The sequence below is a fragment of the Magnolia sinica genome, chromosome 6 (genome assembly GCF_029962835.1).
Source record: "Magnolia sinica isolate HGM2019 chromosome 6, MsV1, whole genome shotgun sequence".
Classification (NCBI taxonomy): domain Eukaryota; kingdom Viridiplantae; phylum Streptophyta; class Magnoliopsida; order Magnoliales; family Magnoliaceae; genus Magnolia; species Magnolia sinica.
The window spans coordinates 29,500,714-29,512,032 of NC_080578.1; positions in this window are offsets into that span (position 1 = coordinate 29,500,714).

Below are 11,319 nucleotides of genomic sequence, written 5' to 3' on the forward strand. Positions count from 1 at the left end.
TAATGATTAGCCATTTCTTTACTTCTCTTTTACATATGCAATTGACCATTGAATTACGCGTCGGTTTACATCTTTAAACAAATATTATAAATTTGCAATAATTATTCTTTTATATCCTTTACTATGGTAAATGGTAATCCAAGCACTCCCTTAGTGTTTGGCAATTTTACCCTAACAACTAGTTGTGGGGAGGAGAGTTGATCATAAATAGCTTTTGATGGTTACCCCTTCAATAAAGTGAGAACTTTTGTGTTTTCAATATATTGCTGGCTGTCACTTCTCTTCCTCTAAATGTGTATACTTTGTGTAAATGTGATATTAAGAAGACTCTGCAACATAGGTTCTTTTTGGAGTTTACTGTGATGCTTGTCTGACATTTGCGTTGGTTCATAGTAGGATTTGTAAAATAAATAAAAAAAAAAAAAAAAAAGAAGAAGAAAAAAATAAATAAAAGAAGTGTCAATTTAAAGCTTGAATGAGCCATAACACTCAAGAAAGTGGACTGGATTCCCCACCATCAAAAGATGTCTCCAGCTTCTCTTGTTCTCTCTGGGTGCAGCTTGTATTAGGTTATACTCGCATCCTTTCCTTTGTCTTTCTCAGTCTACTTCTCTCCTATTCTTTTTCCTATTCTTTTTGTTTGTGTTGTGGTGCTTCCATACTGCCAAGTGATTCATAATTAACTTTTCAAAGATTTAAAAAGAATAATTTTCTAACAACCACTTCTGTAGAAATGTTATACATGAAAATATTACTAACCCCGTGATATTTTTATATATTAAGGTATGCAGCTGCTCTCTAAATTCTAGAGAGTTATAGAGATCAGGATCTCGTTTCCCAATGCACGATCCCCATGACTTTATGGCCCACCGTATCAATAGAGAGTGCGTCATGGAGCGACTGCGTGGAACATGATACCGAAATAGCATCGGGTAGTGGCAGCAGCATCAAAAGATATGGTTTTTGGAAGCGGCGTGCATGTGGATGCACGAAGTTTTTAGAAATTGCACCATTTTTGGTGTGATGTGAAGCGTGGCACTTGAGTTTGGACCAATTGTTAGTTGGAAAGCGGTACTTTGACTTAAATTGAGAAAAAGAAGAGCTTTTGTGTCAGTCACGGTCACGTAACCAAATTTTAGAAACCGTACATCGCACAAGTGTCCTCGACCTGAAACCGATCATCTGACGGTGGACCACTTTATATACGGTTTACAAATTTCAGTGTAGTACATTCATTTGGTGAACCACTTGTACATTTAATTTGGGTTTTTGAAGTTCTTTTTAGCCGCCCACTTTTTTGGTATCAGTGTGATCTGTATAATCAATGGGCCAACATTATTATTATTATTATTATTGATTTTGTCCCTGGGCATTTTTACAGTGTATCCTACCTTAGGAATGACCGGGATCTCTAACGAGTGTGAATGGTCAAGATCTCTAACGAGTGTGACATCGGATGTCCAACCAGTCACAGGATCTCTACCAAGTGGGAAACGGATTGGCTACTCCCCCTGCCACCAGCCAAGGCTAGTGGTCGGTGCTTCGTGGGCCTCACCATGTTGTATGTGTTTCATCCATGCCGTTCATTTATTTTTATAGATCATTTAATGGCATGAGACCCACGATGAGATATATACCAATCTCAAGTGGACCACATTACATGAAACGGTGTTGAATCGTAGATCATTAAAAACTTTTTGGGGTTATAAAAGTTTTCGATCAAGCTTATCTTTGTTTATTCCCTTGATATGGGTCTGTATGACCTAATCAATAGATTGGATGTCAAATAAACAGTACAGTGGTCCTTAGGAGGATTTTAGTGGTGGATATCCAATCTCTATGGTTTTCCCGTGGTGTGGTCCACCTGAGATTTATATCAATCTTATTTTTGCGATAAAGCCCTAAAAGTATCTATAAAAATGGATGGATGGAATGGATGAAACACATATATCATGGTGGGCGCCACAGAGCATCGATTGTGGGAAGGGGGAGTAGCCAATCCGATACCACACTTGTTAGGAAATGTCACGCTCCAAACTTAGAAATTGGATTCACAGGAATCCCGATCAATGAATTTGGTACCAACAGCCTCCGTAGTACACCATTCTCGGTTCCCAACGCTCATATGCCAGGTTCCGATCCGGGGATCCTATAAGGAGGATTTTCCAATGTACATTTATCTCGTATGAAGCATAACAACAAGTTTACTCAAATCACAAAGGTAACATCATTATCATATATCCACTAATATAAACTTTGAATACAATGCTGAAAGAGAAATACATATATCAAAATCAAAGCTCTATAAGTCAGCTATATGCTCCAAGCTCCATGCTGCTACAACCTAACATTACCTGTACGCATCTATCGTGCATAAGCTTATAGAAAGCGTAGACGGTAGTGTAAGTGTGTGCACAAGATAAGTATCAAGCATTCAATGCAATGCCTTAATCATACAATATTGGAATTACTAGCATGAATTATACGATATCAGAGTAAGTGGAAATACTGCAAGTCCATAAAAATATCGTCAACCTCATCCAGGATATGCGATGAAAAGACATAGCGAGCCAATGTCATATATGAAGGAAGTAATGTAACATAAAGAACTAGATATCAGATAAAAAGGATGCAATACAATATGCAATTCGGAAGAGCTACTAATACCATCAGCCTTATCTAGGTCATATAAACCCAAAATGTCATACGTCGTGGATGTAATGCGATATGTGGTATGAATGAAATGACCATGCTGAAGTGTGAAATCGGGATGATAGTGCATAGTATTGCAAGCTATGAAGTCTATCACAAGGGACTTCTATCCAAACTAGTCTCATACGTAATTTGGATAGTCAGACGCAATGTGGTAAACTCCTGATCTCAGGTTAGTCGCGCGCCCCAACCGAAATCATGGCCATTGTGAAGATGGACGTAACAAATAATTGCGCACCATCAGCCCGAGTGGGTAGTGAATGAATGAATAAGTATATAACTCCTGCTTAATAAGTCCACATATTAGTACAGTTCATCTCTGGGATCATCACCGGGGTTTAGTACACTCCAAATGGCACTGCCCCTCTCCCGGCAGCACAGTCCAAGTAAGCGTAAGAAACCTCACTATCCGTCTGGCCAATAGTTTGTCAATGCCTATCCAGCACGTCGATAGCGGACCCATTCACGAGTTAGTCAAACTCAGCCTAGCTATGCCCCCTACTCTTGGGCGGGTAAGGCCACACCCCCTCCCAACCGACCACAACACAGTGGGAGACGCGGCCTCCTGAAATTTGGCACTCGGTTGCTCATGTATCCACTTAGTCTTGATGTTGAGGCGTCCTCTGGTACCAAGAAGGTTTAGAGATTTTCACCCAAAGCCATCTATGGCAGCCCGATGCTAGTAACAGATTTCCTGTGTCCCATCTGGTCATCCACGATATGACTGTGGAGGCTACAGCCCTGATATCGCTAGGGCGTACAATAATCACAATGTAAGATAAATGAGTCACACAATCCAGTCATGCATCAATCCTGCGCATATCGTGCGCTCATGTGAGATAACCTCCGCCTATCTAGGAGTCTCATAACAACCTGCCCAAGTCATATGCAATAGTCAACCACATCTCATAACAGATATGCAGATGATGTGTATGTGCATATATCATGATGTTATGCTGTCACATACTCATAATCGATATCCATAACCGGCATCAACAATCGGCCTTGATAATGTGGACATCTAACCAACATTGCCCCAAGGAATGACCCACATAGATCTAAACACATAATGGGCCCACGGCCTCACACAAAGGCTTAATATACAACATAGTGGGCCTTACCCAAGGGCCACATATACACAACAGGTGGGCCCTACTCATGGGCCTTAAATACATGACATGCGGGCCCTACACATGGGTCTTAAATACATCAAATGGGCCATGCATCATGGGCCTAATACATATCACAATGGGCCTTACCCATAGGCCATGAATACATCATAATGGGCCCTAACAACGGGTCACTTGGCTTTGACAATCGAAATCGACCTTGATACTCGGTCTCGACAGATCATAATCGGCCTCGATACTTAGCCTCGACAATCAAAATTGGCCTATACAATCGGCCTCGACAAATCAGAATCATCGGAATTAGCCTTGACAATCAGAATCGATCGATAAATAGAATCGGCAAATCAGTCACGTCAATCGGAATTGGCAATCGGTCATGATAATCGACCTTGATCGTTAATTGGCAATCGGTCACGATAATCAGCCTCGACAATCGGCAACGATGAGAATGAGCCTAACAAGGCTTAAGGGAAGGTCACAATGTGGACGTCTAACCATCATTACCCATCAATGTGGACCTTTAACCAACATTACTCCCAAGGAATGACGCTCATAGGGTCAATCGTATAATGGGTCCATAGTCTCATACAAGGGTCTAATACATATCATCAAGGGCCTCGCTTATGGGGCATACATACATCACATTAGGCCTCACTTATGGGCCAATGTATATTACATCGGGCCGTATTAACGGGTCAAATCAAATGGGCTGAATCAATGGGCCAGTACAAATGAGTCAAATCAAATGGGCCGATCAAATGGGCCGAATCAAATGGGCCAAGTCAATTGGGCAGATACAAATGGGCCAAGTCAATGGGCCGAATCAAACGGGCCGATTCAAATGGACCGAATCAAATGGGCCAGATCAAATGGGCCCCTAAATACATCAAATCGGGCCACATCAAGTGGGCCTCTAATACATCAAATTGGTTATACCAAATGGGCCTCAATGGGCCCCACCATTGGGTTTATTTCTCGTCCAATCTCTTATAAGGTCACAAGGACCTGGATTTAGAGAAATAACAAATATCATATTGGTTCAAAACTTCTATAATCCCAAAAAGGGGTTTCAATGGTGGGCGTTCAATCCACTATTTTCTATAGTGTGGTCCATTTGATAACTGGATTTGTCTTATTTTTAGTCCCAAGCCTTGAGACAGTCTTGCCAAAATGGATGGATAGTTTAGATGCAATGTATACAGCAGCGGGCCCCACAGGACTGTTGACGTCATGGAGCCCACTGATGGGCAGCTTGGATAAAGCACATACAGGTCCATGCACGTGGTTGTCCACCAATGAATGAACAGTTGGATGGAAAACATCCATCATGGTGAGGCTGTACCTGGCACCATCCAAATGGACGGTGCAGATGATACACATAGATCAAAGTGGGGTCCATGAGCGTGGCCCAACACGTAAAATGGATGGATGACTCTGATTAAAAGCAGCAAGATGGGCTTCCGCATGGAAGTGGCCCCACCGCAAAATACACACACACACACATATATATATATACATCTGGTGGGTCCCACGTGGGGCCCACCTTAATATATTATATTTTATAATGTAATATAATATATTATATACTTAACTATAATATTATATATTATAGTTATGAGAGGGAGTGGCTGCCTAGATTCACCGTCTAGATCCATCTGGACGGTGCGAATCCACGGGGGTCCCACATGGGAGTGGCCCACACAACATTTATTTTTAATACAATATAATATATTGTATAATATTAATATAATATATTATGTAAAAATACATTACACCACCGTCCAGACCCATCTGGACGGTGTAGTTCACATGGGTTAAAGGTGGGTCCCACGTGGAAGTGGCCCACCAATAATATATATATATATATATATATATATATATAATATTAGGCTATTATATATATATATACTAAAACATAATATAATATATTACATATGCATATACGCCAGATCCATCGTCCAGATATATCTGGACGGTGCAGATAACATGAAATAAAGGTGGGTCCCACATAGGAGTGGTCCACCATAGCTTATTAATATAAAATTTTATATTATATATTATATAATACATCATATATATATATATATATATTATATATTATATAATACATCATATATATATATATATATATTATAAATATATTGCATATTTTATACATCCACTCCAGCGTCGAGATGGACGTCCTGGACGGTGGATATATCACTCACGTTTCAAGGGGCCCACCGTCCAGAGATCGGATGGATGGCAGGGATAAAACACTTGTATTATAGAGGGGTCCACTGCACGGATGGTGCAGATAAAACCATATATCACAATGGCATACATCGTCACCGTTCAAACAGATCCAGCACCGTCCAGATGATTTGGACAGTGTGGATGATACCATGCCTCAAGGTGGGTCCCATGTGGGGCCCACCAGCTATAATATTATATTTATTATTTTATTTAATTTTTTTTTTTTAAATGCTAGTGTTGAAGTGTCCAGCGTCCAGGGCTGTGATCTTCCTAATCTGGACAGACGGAATGGTGTGGATTATCCACATAGGGTTCATGCGATGGACGGCTAGGACGTAAGGTACATACATTAGGTGGGTCCCACCCCACACATGTAGCACGTGTGGGGTGGGCCCACGCCTCATGTGGATGGTCGGTGGAGGACGCATACATCTCTGGTGGGGTCCATGTCCTCAGGACGTTGGGGACCACAAAACTTGCTGATGTAAATGGCAACAGCTCCACCGTCCAGAAGATGCACAGATACATCGTGGTGGCCCCTACGTGTTGCACTCGCACATGATCAAGGTGGACCCCACGTCCCATGCATGGACGGGGAGGATAACATATAAACATCAAGGTGCGTCCCACTTGGATGGGGTCCACCATCAGACGCATGTCCAAATGGACGGCTGGATGGCATGGATACATCATAGTGGGCCACACAATCATCACACAAAAGAGAGAGAGAGAGAGAGAGAGAGAGAGAGAGAGAGAGAGAGAAAGGGGGGAGAGAGAGGGATCGGACAGTGGAGGGACCCCGCCACTATGGGTCCCTTAATACAATAGATATATCCAATGGGTCCCACCATATGTGGGCCCTTAAATCATAAAAATCCAAACAAAATCACCCACCTATTGGCTGCCTTCTTGGTCCAATGGAACACCCAACACCTTAGCTTCGGCTTTCACGGCGGATGATGGAGATTGGATGGTTGGATATGGTGGTAGGGAGGTGGGCCACACATGACCTCTTTCCCATGGAAGTCCACCTCTCTCATGGTTGCTTGGGAGATGGATTTTGAAAAATGAGAGAGAGAGATGAGAGAGAGAGAGAGAGAGATTGAAAGAGAGAGAGTGATGGTGTGAGTCATGGGGTGTGTAAGAGATGGGATGATAAGGTTGACTCTGGGGATGGTGTTGTGTACTTGGGGATGGTATAGTGTACTTGACTTGATGGGTTATGTACTTTGATTGATTGATAAGATTGATTTGATATTTGCTAGAGATTCTCTTAGGATTACAAATACGCGGTGTTTTCTCGAACTAATCGTGGGCCCACATCTTTTGGCTCAGGTATTGCATCAGCGCGCGAGATGCGGCGTCGGAACCGTGGCAAACGGCACTGTCACAAGGGTACAAGCTTCTGGTCGAGACGACTTTGGAATACGAGATATGACACAGGATCGCGTGCAAACACCGATAATAGATCGCGGGTTGCCGGAATTCGACCGGTAGGGCCGCAAAGGCATACAAAATGATACGGGCTAAGATACGGGTCTCACAGGAAACGGATTGGCTACTCCCACTGCCACCAAAATGTAAGACCCTACCTGAGTATTCATTTCATTCCTCTAGGTCCCACAGTCCTACCGATCGAATCCCAGCAACCCATGACCTGTAGATTCTGTTTGCGATCACCCTTAAGTTCCATCCTGCTTTCCCGAATCGAATCGACTCGAAACCTATGTCATTGTGACCGCATTGGCGACGCAATTTTAATGTCACGTCTCGTGCATGATTTTGACATGTGCATCTTGAGATCTCAACCGCATTATTATTGGCTACATATCATGCATGTGGGACCCACCTAAGCCCTTGCACGTTTCCCAAGAGTGGGACCCACTTAGCACTCTATCCTAAGCAACCTACCCTACCTTTCCGTCATGCCTACTTCCCTAGCTAGCAATGATGGGTTTTCTTTTTTCTGGTCGTCAGTGCTCTGTGGGCCCCACCATAATGTATGTATTTCATCCATGTCGTCCATCTATTTTTCTAGATAAGTTTATGGTATGAGACCCAAAATGAGGTATATCCCAATCTCAAGTGGACCACATTACAGGAAATAGTGTTGAATGAAAGTCGACCATTAAAAACTTTTTGGGGCCATAAAAGTTTTGGATCAAGCTTATCTTTGTTTTTTCCCTTCATCTTGGTCTGTATGAACTAATCAATATATTATACGTCAAATAAACAATACAGTAGGCCTTAGGAGGATTTTAATGGTGGATATCCAATCACTATTGTTTTTGTCATGCCTCAAACTCAGAGACCGGGCACAAAAAATTCCTGATTGCCGAATCTGGTGCCGACAGCCTCCGTAGTACCCCATTCTTGGCTCCCGGCACCCATTCGCTAGGTTCCAATCCTGGGATGCTACGAGGAGGATTTTCAACATCAGTTTGATTCGTAATAAGCATAACTAAAGACATAACCTACAAACAACAACCAAAAACTCCATCACATTTCCACTATGTTCAAAATTTACAAGTACAAAGCACATAAAGGGAAATACAATGATGATAGACAAAAAGCTCCAAGATGATTTGTTATGCGCTCCTGCCTTAGCACTGTTGCGATCTAACATCACCTGCATGCAATGGTCATGCATAAGCTTATGGAAAGCTTAGAGGGTGGTGAAAGTGTGTGCACGTAAGGTAGTAATACAATTATGCAGTATCAGAGTAATGCGGAACATGTTGATGAATCCATGAATACCATTAGCCGTACTAGGGCCATACGATGCAAAGCATGAATGATGTCGGTCATATCAAGGCCATGCGATGTAAAGATACAAACCAAGTACACCAATCCTCATCTAAGTCCACATATCAATATAGCTCAACTCTAGAATATCACCAGGGTCTAGTACACTCCAACCAGATTGCCTCCCCATCGCGGGCAATAAGGTAAGTGGAAGAGACCTCACTATCCGCCTGCCAATATCGGGCTCCGCTCGTCGATAGTGGACCCATTCCTCGAGCTGGTCAGACTCAGCCTAGCTTTGCCCTCTCCTCTCGGGCGAGTAAGGTCGTACACCCTTCTAACTAACCACGACACAGTGAAAAGCGTGGTCTTCTGGTAATCGGCACTCGGGGCTCATGCACCCACTCGGTCTAGACGTTGGAGCAACCTCCTTGTACCATAAGGGTTTAGTGACTTTCACCCAAGGATATTGTAGGCTCCGTATCCTAGACCGTACCATTCCATAGACTTCTGCGGTCTTTCCGGTCAAATTTCGGGAACCTTCGACCCTTAACCAGTATTTGTGCGCGACCCTGATTCACACGCAGTCAACCCGAGTCGACTCAACCCAAGACTTGTACCATAGCGACCGCGCCGTCGCCGCAGTTCTGATGCCGCGACTTGCGCACCAAGGCGATACCTTGGTTAGGAGATGTGGGCCAGCGTTCGATGCAAGAAAAATGTTGTGCGTGTGAATTCTGAGAGAATCTTTACGATTTGTCACATCAATCCATCAATCCATCAATCTCAACATGTTAAGTACACATCACCTTTCACCCATTCCCAAGCAACCTCAAAAGTCAAAAAGTTCTTATAAAGCCCATAATTTTCTTACACCATTTGCCACAAAAGTCAAAAAGTCCCTTAGACCCATCACTCACCACATCCATCACTCCATCACCCATCACTCTCTCTCTCCCTTTACAATTCTCTCTCCCCTTCATTTTTCAATTCACTGTCCCAAGCAAGAGAGCACCATACGTATGAGCCTCTTTAAGCTTTCCCAAGCAACAAAGGTGGCCCACTTTCGTACCCCTTCATCTCCCATCTCAACCATCCAAACCCCATCTCCTCCGTTGGAATCGAAGCTAAGGAGCTAAGGAAGCTAAGGGAGTAAGAAGATCAAGCGGTGGGTGCTTTGATAGAGTAGTTTTAATATTTTTAAGATGGGCCAAGTGAGGCCAACCAACTAATGGTTTGGATCTCACTTGGGACCCTAAGATGTGGCCGATGGCCCACTTTGATCATCATGATCATTCCATGATGGGGCCATTCTCCATGGACCCCATTATGATGTTTATTTTTCTTCTATACCTAGGGTCATCTAGACCGTCTATTTTAGTGGACAAGGGATCCCCACCGTTGGATTTTGATTTAATGGGCCCATGTGTAATGGGACCCACTTAATGTATGATTAGTTGTAAGGGAGGGCCCATAGTGTTGGGGTCCCACCATCACGCATGTCCCACTCTCTATCCCTCTCTCTCCCTCTCTATTTCATTTTCTTTTATGAGATCATGATATGGTTGTGTGGCCCACTTGAATGGACCCCACCATGAGGCATGTATTCTATCCAAACCATTTACAAGTGGGGCCCACTTTATGTGTGTTGTACCCACACCATACTCCATTTGGTGGCACACCTAGCAGGGCCCACCTTATGTACATGGGTTGCCCAGACCGTCTAGCATCCAGGGACACTGGACGTCAATGGAAAGCACAAATTCAGCTTTGTTTTCAAAGCTTTTGGGAGGGCTATCTATGTAGGCCCCACCTTGATGTATGTATTCAATCCACATTGTCCATTCCTTTCCCAAGCTCATTTTAGGCGTTGAGCCGAAAGATGGGACCAATCAGACTTTCAGGCAGGCCATAACATGGCAAACAGTGGGTTTCTGTTGAAATATCTCCTGTTGTTTCTATACACCGAAATAGGCCCAATATTGGGCTTGTTTTGCTTGTTTTGAGCCATGGAGGGCCATTGGAGGGGTTGGATTCACCTAATGTGGGCCCCACATGAGCAAAACCATAGAAAAACCAGAAAACAAAAGAAAATAATATGCATCACAGCAGCAGCAGGCGCTGCTGTTATCAGAAGGCAGCAGGCGCTGCTTGCGCACGGCGGACGGTGGACGGGCAACAGACCCACGGCTCTACATGTGGGCCCCACCATGATGTATACTTTACATCCACACCGTTCATGAGGTGGGCCACTCCCAGCAGTGGGCCTCCTCCAAATTTCAGCTCCATCCACAGCTCAGGTGGCCCACACTGCAGGAAATAGTGAGATTGAATATCTGCCATTGAAACCGTTTTATGGGCCACAGAAGTTTTGGATCAAGATGAAATTTGTGTTTTTCCTTTCACTCAGGTCTGTGTGACCTTGTCAACAGGTTGGATGGCGGGAAAACATTATGGTGGGCCACACACGTGGAACCCACCATTGTTGTATGTGTTG